General features: G+C 43.4%; 1 protein-coding gene and 1 long non-coding RNA gene across 6 annotated transcripts in view; both read left to right on the forward strand.

Annotated features, from left to right (window-relative positions):
- JAZF1 (JAZF zinc finger 1) overlaps window positions 1-13747 on the forward strand; it is a 327260-nt gene that overhangs the window by 65223 nt on the left and 248290 nt on the right. The gene's annotated exons all lie outside the window — the stretch shown is intronic.
- On the forward strand, window positions 3033-5381 carry LOC106725543. The gene is made up of 3 exons (XR_001361426.1): window positions 3033-3663; window positions 4470-4561; window positions 5203-5381. It is a non-coding gene; the product is annotated as an uncharacterized LOC106725543 (long non-coding RNA).

Genomic DNA, 13747 nt, shown 5'->3' on the forward strand with positions numbered 1-13747 from the left:
GGGGGGGGGGAGCTCTAGAGGTGGAATGATGGAAAATTAGATGTTGGGATAGAACCATAATATTCACACAATTCAAGTTCAGGTACATAGGCAGCTGTTGCCAAATTTTGTTACTACCTTGACCTTGGACGCTTGCAGAAATATAGTTGCACATGGGTAATGATAATACTACCTGGAAGTCACAAAGCCATTCCCACTACAGGTGCTGATAACACATGATAACACATGTGCATGTAATGCACACACATATATACCTCTAGGAAGTCTCTTGAATGTAAATATATACTTTTTGCTACTAGATTTTTCTGAGCCATATAGATCCATGCTAATAATATTAAATTCCTTTCAGATTCATCAATTGATTTGACTTTCAGAAAACCACTTTAAAATGAATAGTGTCTACTCTAGTAACCCTCTTTTACTAGTGAAGAACCTCCTCCAAGAAGTACTGTGACTTTCTCAAAGACATACAGGTGTCATGTGGTAGAAAGGGATGATATTTTATAAAGGCTCATTTTTATATTTTATCACAAATCCTCTATTGCATGTTCTACTTCAATAAAAAGCTCAGTGAATAAATGAAAGAATGAAGGAAAAATGAAGAAATAAGCAAATAAAATTAAAACAAATCCTAACAGATGAAACAAAACCCTAATGGGAAATATCTCCAAGAGTCAGATAGTAAAATCATGGAAGCCATGAGCATTTTCTATTTGTTATCCCTTTGCCTATAATCAGAGTTGGCAAGGGTGCAGGCAGGCCTATCATAGACTCATCCAAAATATTTATTGACTGTCACTGAGTTAGCATTACTTAGCTAAGTAAAAACAACAACACCCTATCCCTTTACCTATGAATACTTGGATACATGATTGTCATCAAACATGAAATTGGCTGAGATTGACTGTCAGTGTCCTCCTTTCTTCAACCAGATGTAGTTGCTGCGTAGTGTCTTCGGGAAACTGTAGGCAAGAAAATCAGAGTGCCTGTCCTCTGTCTAGTAGATGTAAAGCATTCCTCTTGCCAGTTACTGTGCTCTTCAAAGACTAAAGGGAAAACAGGAGCTTTTGGGTGGAATTGGAAGATCCTGCCAGGCCAGGCTCATGGGCTAGTGTGACTTATGGTAACTGAGATACTGGGCAACTCTGTGGCCAGACATATGGGCAAGTCCCCAAATCTTGATCTTTCGGAATATACATCCCTTTCCCACCTTAGTAACAAAACTCCACCTTCTTCCTCTTAAACGTTGTAATTATAATTTTTGTAGTCGATTTTTTCCTTTTGATCATGCTTCTCTTTTCTTGAGCATGGTTTGGCTGAGATAAGAGCAAGGAATAGAAGTCATGATTCATGATTTAGCAACCAAGTGACAGGGTTTGAGTCCCAGTTCAGGCCCTCGCTCGCTCTATTATCTCAGACAAGTTCATTTATACAGCTTGGTTTTCTTGTGTGTAGAATGAGTTAACTAATACCTATTTCACAGTGTTGTTGAGGATGGGCTGCGATGGTGTAATTGGAAGTGCCTTATGAAATGCTCAGTGTTATTATTGCACTCTTTGTCATGGGGAGGTGCTTGATACACTGAGATAGGTGCTTAGATCATTATCAGAAGAACTGAGTAGGGAAGGTAGGATTTCGGAGTTGCCTGAATAAGGAAAGGGGTAAGCCGTTCCCGATCAAGGTGCCTGATGGGATGATAAGGTCAACAGATGCCGAGTCAGTGGATGGTGGAGGAACAGAGAAAATTGGCAGGAAGAGAGAAGGCAAAAAACATGAGCTGCTTTGATGTGGGCTCTCTTGCCACCAAAATGTAATAAAAGGAGCATCAAGAGGAAGCTAGGATGCTGGTGACCTTGGGGACTGAATGCTTTGGACATCACTGGAAAAGTAAACGTGACGAGAGCTTGGAAAATTGATCCAACAAAGAAGTGAATTGGGCCTGGGGACAACTGTGTCTGCTGGGAAAGCAATGCTGAGAGCACAATTCCTGGCACAGAGTAAGTGCTGGCTAAGTATTTGTTGAATTAATAAATGGGTGCAAGAAAGATATGGAAAAGTAGTTGCAGAATTGAGCTGTATGCTCAGGTGAGCTACCACTCTGCCTTCTGGCAAAGTCTGTCTTCTGAAGAACTCACTGCATCCCACCCACGTGAACGCTACAGCCTGAGAAGGTGTTGTGTAGTCCTACAGAGCATGTGGTTTTCAGCTCAGCAAAGCGATATGTGCGTGGGTTAGATGCGATACATGAGCCTGTAGTCTTATGTCTCTCTGTGTTTTTTAAAATGGAATTTATGTCTCTCTGTTTTAGTTTGTAAGTCACTATCAGTTTAATAAATCATCCCTCTGAAATTATTTTAATTCTATTTTGGGATCTGGAACGTGCAGCTTTTGTGAATTCTTTGACAGGAAGCTAAGTTAGGTGTGTATGTCCAATAGCGTTAACTGTGACTCCGTATTCTTTCCTTTGAATCATTATAGAAGGGCATCTTATTCTGAGAAGGCTGTAACCCATGAGGTCATCCTGCCCCTTTCCTCCTTTGTTTGTGTAACTTCGGTTGACTTCATTTTACCTAATCTTGTATCTTATCTTGCCTCTGCCGGTCGGTGGTGGTGATCTCTGGCTTAGACAGCAACAGTGTAATTTTTGGTTTTGGAAGCCAGTTGAGACACTAGATCTTCTAATTCCTGGCGGTTTCATGCTGCAGATCATGAAACACATCCCCAGTTGAGGTCTCATCCACCTGCAGTGAGAAGCACACATGTTACAGGCACCAAGAACGTTCTCTGCCCCCTGAAGCACATTTCTTCACTCCAAGCATTTGGTGCAAAGACGGGCACTATTCCTGGTTGTATTCTCTGCAGGTGACTTGGCTCAGCCACTCTGTATAGTATGTATGTGGTTTTGAAAATAAACAGAAAGACTTTAAAAGAAAGGTTTTAGAACTCTGCATGATGAAAAATGCCTCATGATAAACTTCACTCAGTAAGAACTGGAAACGTAGTCTCGTGGGAGATTTGGGGGGTTGGTTGGTATTTGAGGGACAGTTTAAAAGCACATCTGTAAAGACTGGGAGGTCTGGGTGATAGATTAATTTGATGTTTGTAGCTCAAGTCATTGTCAACTGCTTAAAGTTTAGGTATTTCTGCTGGCGCTATACATTTGCAGTCACTTTCATTCCATCTTTCTGAGATAAAGCAACTGGGATATAATTTTTATTTTAAAATTCCTAAACTCAAAATGTGTCAGGAACTAAGGACATCCTGTAACCACTCAGGTTTCTCCAGTCCCGATCTTGGGCCACCCACTGAACTACAGGGCCCGCCCGTGAGATGACGTGTAATCATGTGGACCCATCTTTCCTAAGTCAGTGGCATCTGTGTCTCTTGCTCATGTAGAGAACAGCATTTCCGAGAGGCATGACTGGTGTTCTAAGCTGGAAGGAGTATTTGTATGGCGCCTGTCTGAGGTATGCTTGGTATGAAAACCATAAGTGACTTGCCTCCCCGGTTTGTTTAGAATTCTCAAGCATAATGCTATACTAACAAAGCTTTTATTCTCTGAATCTCTTTACAGTAGAGGGAAAAGGATCGTGTGATGAATGAAATAAATATACTGGACTTGATCCTCATTGCAAGAAAGGCCTGCAGTGTTTATGTGGAAAGGTGATCTGTGTGCCTTCTGCTTGGCAGAGGGCCTGGATGGATAATGAAGTATTAACATGTGTCAGATCTTGTGTCTCCCAAGAACCTGGCATTGTCTTGTTGCCCTTGAGTTTTATTTATTGAAATGATCACATGCTGTGATGGGTGCACTGAGGCACACCAAGCCAGGTGCACGTCTCTGTGAGGTGTGAATGGGAGGAGGGGCTATTGGAACATTACCTTCCAGATCTCCTGACTTGTGTGTGATGAAAATATCAAACCCAGTGTGGAGTCAACAGCAAGTGCCAAAAAAAAAAAATCATTTGAAGAAAAAAAGGTCATGTCAGAATATTAGGGGATTTCTATATTTATAATCCTTTGGTCTAGTATGGACTCATTCATTTTCTCTAGTTTCACTATAATAAATAGAGGATTTCAGATGCTGAAGGAAGCTGTAAGATACCAGCAGAGTGGGGTTCTTCTTGATACCTGCTGAAAACCTCCCTGTGTGCTTGGATGAATGGTCCAGCAGAATGGATCACGAGCTTGCCTGTGTCACACCCTTGAAACAGTTTCCCTGGCCATCCGATCCTTCTTGGGAACATGTTACTCCTTAGAGAGGGTCCAGATGCAAAATAATTTGGCTGTTTTTTTGTTTGTTTTATTTTTAATAAAGAATAGGGAGGCCAAGATTGGTGAGGATGAGATGCAGTATTCTCGTCTAATTAGTCACAGACCATGGAAAAGGAATGCTTTTTCTGGAAAAAAAATTGTGTAATTTTTTTCTGATGAACTCTCTTCTTCCTCCCACTTCTTGGGTAATGCAGTTTCAACCCAGCAATGTTAGAAGAACAAGGTCAGGCTTGGTATGTCGCCGACAAGCGAAATCTCACAATTAAGCTGCTTACGTCTTAAATCGGTCAGTTTTCTAACTTTGATGTTAGGGCCTTTAGTAGGCTATGATTTTATGAGTTGCTTCTTTCTAAAGGGGTTGGAGGGTGTGAGGGAGGAAATCTACTTCTAGGATGAAAAGTTTCATAGCTGACAGGTAAGAGTGAAGCTGGATCAGACTGCCCGAGCTCCGCCTCTGCCCATTCCCTACATGGAGCTGGCACTGTTGCTGGGCTCAGGGGTCCCAGGATGCACGTTTTTGCTTTTTTAATTTCCAAGGTGCAGTTTTATCCACTTGAAAGCCCTTATGTGTTCAGCTCAATTAGATTAATTATCCTCCTCCCCAGGATTCATAGTGCTTTGCAGTTTAGCCACAGTAACTAAATGTTAGTTTTGCAAGTAAAGGTATTATTATTGGCCTCTAAAGGGCTATGGCTTTGGGGGAACTCACAGAGAGGAGTTTTAAACAATCCTTCTAGCCAAGATGGAATAAAGGTTAGCAAATTTGTCTTCAAGCTGAGCTTGTTACTGACTGTGAGACGTTTGCATTTAGAAGAGGGTTGTAACTCTGGTGTGTTCAAAAGTAATTTCGGGAGTGCCATAATAAAACATGCTATTTTCTGTAGCTCCTGGAGTTAATGGAGTGTTTTGTATACTCTTGGTTTCCAGATGGAGATGGTTGAGCTGAACCCAACCTTTTGTCCATTGAGAGTTACACACAAATCCACGTTGGGTGAGGCATGGTTGTATCATCAAGGCCCAGCAAAAGTCAAGGACAGTCTTCTCCCTGCGTTGCGTGGAGCTTAGCGGGTATTTATGACATTCTGTAAAGGGAGGTCGGACACTCTTAAGTGATCATGCTTAATCTTTTAATCTCCATTCTCCCTCCCACTAGTCTTCTCCAAGAGAAGACAAAAGTCCCAATTTGTGAGTAAGGTAATCATTTGTAGGGTTAGACCTTGAGTGGATCTATGAACCTGATTCTTTCCAGAATCCTAGTGTTGTGCAAATTCTCAGATATTAGACTTTGTACTAAAGTAGATAACTAAAAGGGAGGTGAGGAATTGTAGTTCAAGAAGGACTGATTCAGGCCGTAACTGTCAAGATAGGGACACATCTTCAATATAATAACAATGATCGTGGTAACACTACTCACATACTTATTGAAGTGTCAAATTACATAGTAGTTACTTTCACATTCTTTATTTCCTGTGTCCTTTATGTAACTCTGAGAGAGGTAAGGGCAGGTACCATTTAATCTCCTTTGTTTATTCAATAAATATTTATTCAGTGCCTGCAATGTGGCAGGCCCTGTTCTAGGTACTAGGTGGGGAACAAAACAATAAAAAAGACCCGCTTTGTGGAACTTATATTAGCTGTGGGAAGATAGATCATAAATAAAAGAAGTGAGTGAAATACAAGTTATGTTGGATAGTGAAACTGCTATGGAAAAAAGTAAGAACAGGGGATAGGGAGTGTGTGTTATTGGGGGAGTTTTGTCACAATACTTAATGGTGTGGTTGGGGGATCTCCTTGGTGAAAGACATTAATGACCTGAAGGAGGTAAAAAGGTGATTATCTGGGAAAACAGTATTTCCGGTTGAGGGAACAGCTAGTACAGTGGCCCTGAGATAGGAACCTATCCAGTAGGTTTGAAGAACTGCAGGGAGGCCACTGGCTGGCGTGAGTGAAGAACGAGGTAGTGGGAGATGAGGTAGGGGGTGTCCACATGTAGGCCAGTGCAAGGATGTTGGCTTTTAATCTATGGGAGATGGAGAGACATTGAGGGTTTTGAGCAGAAGAGTGACATGATGGATGGATATTTTAATAGTTATCACTCTGGCTGCTGAGTTCAGAATAGACTGGGCAAGGGTGGGAGGGAGACGGATTTGGGGGCTATTGCAATGATCTAGGATGGAGATGATGGTTGAACCAGGGTGATAGCTATGAAAGTGGTGTGAAGTGTAGGGTTCTGAGTATATTTTACATGTATGGTCAACAGGTTTGGGTTTAAGGCATGAGAGAAAGAAGACAAGGATGACTCCAAATTTTTTACCTGAGCATTTAGAAAGATTTGGTTATTATTACCTGTGATGAGGATAACTAGGAGGAGCAGATTTTTGAGGGCTGGAGGGAGATCACAACCTGATTTTGGGCCATGTTAAGTTTGAGTTGCCCTGTTAGACCTTCCAATGATTATGTCCAATGGGCAGTTTTTGATATTCCAGTCTGGAATTTTGGGGAGAGGTCAGAACTGAAGATAGATATTTAGGAAGAATTGGAGCATACATGGAATTGAAGCCATAAACTGGATGAGATCTCCTCAGAGGTGAGAATAGATAGAATGGAGAAGAGGTCAAGGATTGACCCTGGGCACTGGGAAGAGGTAGGGGAACTAGTAAGGGAGACTGAGACAGAGAGGGAGCTGCCACTGAGGAGCAGGAGGAAAGCCAGGGGAGGTGTGAGCAGGAGGCTAAGTCAATGTGTTCCAGGAAGGGAGGGCATGATCATTGCTATCAGTGTTGCTGCAGGTCAAAACAAAGTCTATCCGTTGTTCATAAACTAAGGCTCACAAGGGCCATGGCTGGGAAACATCTGGATTAGGGCTCAAAGTCAAGTTCACTGTCTTTCTGCCGCGAGAGTCCTTTGTCCATACCTGCCCTTTGTGTGTTGTTTTATGTGGTCACATGCTTCTCACATTGTATTATAAATGTCTACACTAATTTCACCAATTCAGCAGAAGTATACCATGCTTTTGTTTTTAGTTTGTATGAATATTTTGTTCTCCCATATCTTTTATATAAATGTTATATATGTTCATTGAAGAAAAATCAAAAAAACAGATAAGCAAAAGGAAAAATAGTTAAAGTCATAGATAATAATTGGAGAACTCAGAGATGACCATGCTCACAAATTGTTATTTGTCTCCGTCTAGATGTTTTTCCAGCCATATGTAAGTGGACATATATATTTTCAAAAGATGATTCTGTACTAATGACCTTTTTAAAAAATAGTTTTCTTTATTTCAGAGAGAAGGGAGAAGGAGAGAGAGATAGAAACATCAATGATGAGAGAGAATCATTGATTGGCTGCCTCCTGCACTCCCCACACTGGTGATCGAACCTGCAACTCAGGCATGTGCCTTTGACCGGAATCAAATCTGCGACCCTTTTGTGTACAGGCCAACGCTTTAACCACTGAGCCAAACTGTCCAGGGCTCATTCCAGTTTTTGACCCAACACAGAGCACAGCGTTTCCACACACGTGCCTGGAACCTACTTCGTGGTGGTCCGGTGCTCATGTTCTACAAACTTGGTTCAGATATCCTCCTGGTACTTCTCTTCCAAGCAGAACTTTGCTTTTCAGGATACTGGCGGGAGACTTTAAAAGCAGTGCATGTTGGTGATGATCTTGTGGTTCTGTTTTCTTTTCCATTCTCGTGCTCCCTTAGGTGATCGCAGGATAAGGGCCCTTCTGTGGTGGGTTAAGTTACATGGAGCTCTTTCCTAGGAAACGAATCATGCCGCTTATTGAGCCTGGCATGCTGTGTCTAGAATGCGGAGCAAGTGAACTAAAGTAAACTTGTGGAATCACCCTTGGCATTGGGGTGTTGCCTGAAGCCTAATTTCCATTCCCTGTCATGAGTGGAAACCTCCGCACTCAGTAACAATTGTCTCTTGTTAGTTATGTGCACCTAAGGTCTACATGAACAATCCATGGTTTCAGAAAGAAGACACTTCCTTTGGCTTCACAGTGGTTTACGTTACAGGCTGTTTAGGCCAGCCCAGAGACACCAATCTAAAACCCAGAGTTCGTGTTGGCATCGTGGCTCATAGAAATGCTCGTATGTGCTGTTTCATAAACCTTGGTTTAGAGTTCACCCTGAACGTGATTTATGAACAGAAGCAGGACTGTCGTCTACTAACGTGGATGGGCTTCTCCATGCATCCGCTCTTCACCACTCACCTCCTTCTCCCTTTCCATAAATTGGGAGGATGGAACACACTGTCCATTTCTCTTCCGTCCAACATCGGGTTTCAGCTTAATTAACAGAATAAAGCAAGAATCTCTCAAAACATTGACTTCAAGTACTTGGATATATATCAGCAGGCCTATTAAGAAGAACAGGATGTTTAGTGGGCTTCTCCTCCCTTAGCGAGCACAGAAACTTCTGGCTCTTCCCGAAACGGAAGCCGGCCAAGTCGCTCTCTAGGCACCAAGCTGGTGGAGACTAACAGGCCAGTCTCTCAGTAGGAAAGCAAAGACCCCCTTCTTGTTCATCAGCTCTGTTTTTGACACTGGGTGGCTTTTGAAAATATGTTTAAAAGCTGTTTTATCTTGCACGCTCTCTCTACCCCATTTTGGTAAAGTTCCAAAACTTAGGAGATTTAACCTTCCTAAACTGGGATTTATTAGCTGTAAAAACAAAAAACAGACAAAACAAACAAACAAACGCGTTTTAATGTTGCTGGCGGTTGTGACTAGACAGTGAAAATTTCATAGAATTTTGTTGCAGTCAATCTGAATACAAGTGTTTTGGTTTGGTTCTGTAAGTCCCAAACCCTGTAGCATTAAAATTGGGGGCTGGGGGTGTTTTGGCTGACTATAGGATGTAAGATATTGGACATTTGGACAAAGTATACTATCCTTTTTGGAAAGAAGAGGAAAGTTTCAGTTCCCTTAATACAAATAATTCCCAGATTATTCTAACCACGTTGACTCAGATGTCAGTAGTAACAGAAAGGCAGGGGGAAGTGGGCTGGCAGCCTTCAGTCCTGGCCCTAACTTACCCCCAAGGCTTATAGAGAAAAGTTAGAGTGGCTGGAGGCTGCCTACAGTGGCAGAGAGAGAGGGTTGGGAGAGGCCATTTAGTTGAGAGCGTTTAGCTTTGTTTTGTGGACACTTTCAGAAGAGGAATTTGGCATCGTTAGTGGACTCTCCTTTACGGATCTTCGGATGCCCTGGGAGTGACTGGTGTGCTCCCCGGAGTTGCCTGGTGATGATTAGATGCAGTGTTGTGTATGGTATGCTTAGCACAACCCCCGACATGTTGTAAATGTACAGTTCGTGTTCTGTTGCCATTATCCTCAGTATTTTTTATCATCTGTTCCCATCGAATGCTGAATTGTGAATCCCTGCCTTCCCTTATTCCCAGTGGGACACAGGATGAGGTATCCCTGCATTCAACGAAACTAGAATCTGGATGGAAATCTAGGGATGCTGTAGTCAAGGGGACCCTGAAATAAAAAATGAACACTGTTTTGTTGCAAAATGGAATTTGCATTCTATCAGAGAAGTTGTGGTTAGTAGGATGCGTTTATTAAAGTCGTTTGATAGTTACTGAGCACCTTTTATGAGCCAGGCTCTTGGGTAGGATCTGAATATATAAAATTGAAAAAGACAAATATGGTCCCTGCGCTCAGGGAGCTTCTATTTTCTTAAGGCTTGAGACAAGTAAAGAGGCGGGTGCAATTGCTAACTAATTGCAAGGTACAGTTTCTCCTTGGTGGCTACTGGGAGCATTTCATCCAGACTTGGGGGGTTCGGGAAAGCTTGCTGGAGGACCTGGAAGAGAAAGCAGGTGTGAGGAGAGCTGCAGAATATCCCAGCAGAGGGCTGGACGAGCCTTGGTCTATAGCACAAAGAGCATAGCTCATTAGAGGAGCTTACTGGGCCTCATTCTGGCTGGAGGGCAAGAGCAGGGTTGGGGGTGGAGGGAGGGCAGGAGCCTGCAAGTCTCAGTAAGGAGAAGGGAAACAGCTGCACGAAGAGGAGTAACGATTAGGTTTGCATTTTAGAAAGATCACTCTGGCCACCCGTGGAAGCTGGATTGGCGGGAGGCCACCTGGAGATGGAGAGGCCAATTAGAAGGGGTTTGAGTCGTCCATGTGAGAAGTGATGAGGGTCTGGACCGGGGTGGTGATGCATGATGACCATGGTCACCACGAGGGCATCATCTACCCTACAAAGCACTTCTGTGCCAGGTGCTGCTCTGGTGCCTTATCTATATTAGCCCATTTCATCCTCAAAATTCCCTTTGGAGATTTGTGACTATTAATCTATGAAGTGTATCATTTTATTCCATTGCACAGTTGAGAAACCTGAGGCCAGGAACTTGCCCAGTCACCTCAGTGTAAATGGCAGGGGCAGGGTTTGAACCAGACTGTGTCCTTGACCTGATGGCCTACATGATTGGGTTCAAGACTAATTTGGGAGGTTAGAAGGGATAGGACTTGATCTTGACTTGAGGACTGGTGACAAGACAAAGTGATGCCAGGTTTCTGGCCTGGGCATTCAAGTGGATGGTGGTGACCTCGGCTGAAGTGGGGGATACATAACGGGGAGCAGACCTGTGATTGAGGTGATGAGGTGGGTTCTGGACATACTTGATGAATGACATTCCAGTAGAATCAAAGGTGGGGTACAGATCATGGCAGCAACATCACAAAGTTGTGATTGACACTCTAGGGCAGTGATGGCGAACCTATGACACGCGTGTCAGAGGTGACACGCAAACTCATTTTTTTGGTTGATTTTTCTTTGTCAAATGGCATTTAAATATATAAAATAAATATCAAAAATATAAGTCTTTGTTTTACTATGGTTGCAAATATCAAAAAATTTCTATATGTGACACAGCACCAGAGTTAAGTTAGGGTTTTTCAAAATGCTGACACACCGAGCTCAAAAGGTTCGCCATCACTGCTCTAGGGCTAGATATGCTTGCCCAAAGGGAGGGTCCATGCTCTTAAAAGAGCAGAGGGCCCGGATGAGAGTAAAACCAAAAGCAGGAAGAAGATACCCCAAAGGGGACTGAGGAAGAGGGGTGGAGAACTGGCAGGCAGAGCAGGCGAGTGTATGCACAAGAGGGAAAGGAGTTTCAGGAGGGGTTGACAAGCTCTTGGTACACTGCACTTTGCCAAAGTTTAGAAGGATTAAGGGGGTCCATTGGATTTAGTAAAAGGTCATTTGGTGATTTCAGCTAGAGCCGGCTCAGTGGGCTCAGAAGTCTGCAGGGGGAGTGCTGTGGATGTGGGGAGGACGGGGAGGCAGTTGTGTGGACCAGGCTTGTAGAATCGGGCTGCGAAGTAGAGAGTTGGGGAAGGTTTTCTTTTGTTTTCTTACTGGTGGTCAGACCAGTAAATAAGTGGGTTTAAATACTGATGGGCAAAGATGCTGATGGGGCACTTAAAGGGCCCTGAGGCAGAAGGGGACGAGAAACTAAAAGATGTCAGGGTAGGGAAGGAGAAAGGCATGGTGTAGATGCTGGAACTTTGCAAGTGTGGGGGTGAAGAGCTGAGCAGCTTGCTGCTAGCAGCTTATTCTTCACTAGTGGCCCAATGCACAAATTCGTGCACATTTAAAGGAAATTAATTAGAAGAAATATTTTAATATCGCTATTTGCCCTTTCTCTATAATAGAAGTGTCAACCAAATTCATAATAGACAATGACAGATTGAAACACACGTGTGCGATTGGCACCAGCGAGAGCTTTTAGGTATCGCTCATGTGCGAGTCAACTTAACCTTTTATAGATATAGAATAAACTTACTTAATTAGACCTGCTTTCTGATTTAGCTAAACTTTTTCCAGCCCGGTGAAGCACCCCAACTTCTCTTTCAGGTAATTGTCAGCAACACAGCAGTAAATATCAACACGAAGCAGAGTATTATTGTAGATCAAATAGGGAGAACAAAGAGTAAAATATTTAACTGCGGCAGTGCTTGACTCTATTCTGTGCAGTGAGAAAACCTGAAGTCATTTTCAAGGTCCACTATTTCTTACTTCTTTTCAGTTGGGTCAAGTTTCTAAGCTTTCTAAATCTTCGTTTTCTGGCTAATGAAAAGAAAATAGGATTCTACCAAGTCTCCTATCTACCTACTCCAGGACTTCTATGAGGATCAAATGAGATGAGGCACGGGAAGACACTTCCCAGACATTTGGTTAGAGTGTAAAATGTTTGCACCTGGCTATAAAGCAAGTCGGGTTCCTGGGCTGAAGATACTCCAAGGAGGCTAGTGGCTAGGGAGAGGAAGCCAGGCATTGCTACGTGACGTCATTACCCGGCGCCCACAGCGACCATTTCCAGGCTGGTCTGGGCTGTGGGCCGCATTTTGTGCCATAGGGTCTCAGCAGGGTCGGCTGTGATTTGGTGGGCTGTCTCTCCGAGGTGGTGGCGGGGCCTGTGTCCCACTTGGGGGAAGCCAACTGTTGCTTTGTGGGCACCAGGTCTGTGGTGCCATTTCTCTGTAAATGGCCAGTGTGTGTCCCGGCAGGTCCTGTGTTGAGCATCTGCCCTCTGGTGGTCAGTGCGCATCATAGTGACCAATCCAACGGTCGGATACTTAGCATATTACCCTTTTATATGTATAGATGGTTGGTAGGAAGCAAAGTTGTCTGCTGAAAATGAAGAGAGAGGTACTGAAGCCAGATTATTGGGCGTGAGAGAGATTGCTCATACCTTCTGCCTGGATTGGGAAGGAGAGCCAACCAGGGAACTGTGGAGGGATGTGGGCAGCATTACTAGGAGGAGGGCACCCTGATGGATCCACAGGTTCACCTATATTGTGCCTCACCTTATTGCACTTCACAGATGTTGCACTTTTTTTACAAATTGAAGGCAAGATTCTCCACCAGCAAAAAGATCATGACTCGCTTTATGGCAATATTCTCTTTATTGTGGTGGTCTGGACGGAACCAGAGGGATGCCTGTAGTTTATAGTAAGGTAGGGTTGATTGTTAACCCTTTGAAAACCCAAGGTTTTCAACAGTCAATAAGATATTGTTGAACTTTACTTTTTATGATCTGTGTTATTAAAAGTGCAACAAACAGCCTTAGCTGGTTTGGCTCAGTGGATAGAGCGTCAGCCTGAGGACTGAAGGGTCCCGGGTTTGATTCTGGTCAAGGACACATGCCCAGGCTGTGGGCTTGATCCCCATTAGGGGGCATGTAGGAGGCAGCCAATCAATGATTCTCTCTCATCATTGTTGTTTCTCTCTCTCCCTTTACCTTCTTCTCTGAAATCAATAAAAATATATCCTATCTAATAATAGAGAAACATGATAATTAGCCATACCTCCGCTACCCTTCCCATTGGCTAATCAGGGAGATATGCAAATTAACTGCCAACCAAGATGGCGGCCGGCAGCCAGGCAGCTTGAAGCGAACAGGAGGCTTGCTTGCTTCAGTGACGGAGGAAGCCAACGTTCCCCG

The sequence above is a fragment of the Myotis brandtii genome, unplaced genomic scaffold (genome assembly GCF_000412655.1).
Source record: "Myotis brandtii unplaced genomic scaffold, ASM41265v1 scaffold17, whole genome shotgun sequence".
Lineage (NCBI taxonomy): Eukaryota > Metazoa > Chordata > Mammalia > Chiroptera > Vespertilionidae > Myotis > Myotis brandtii.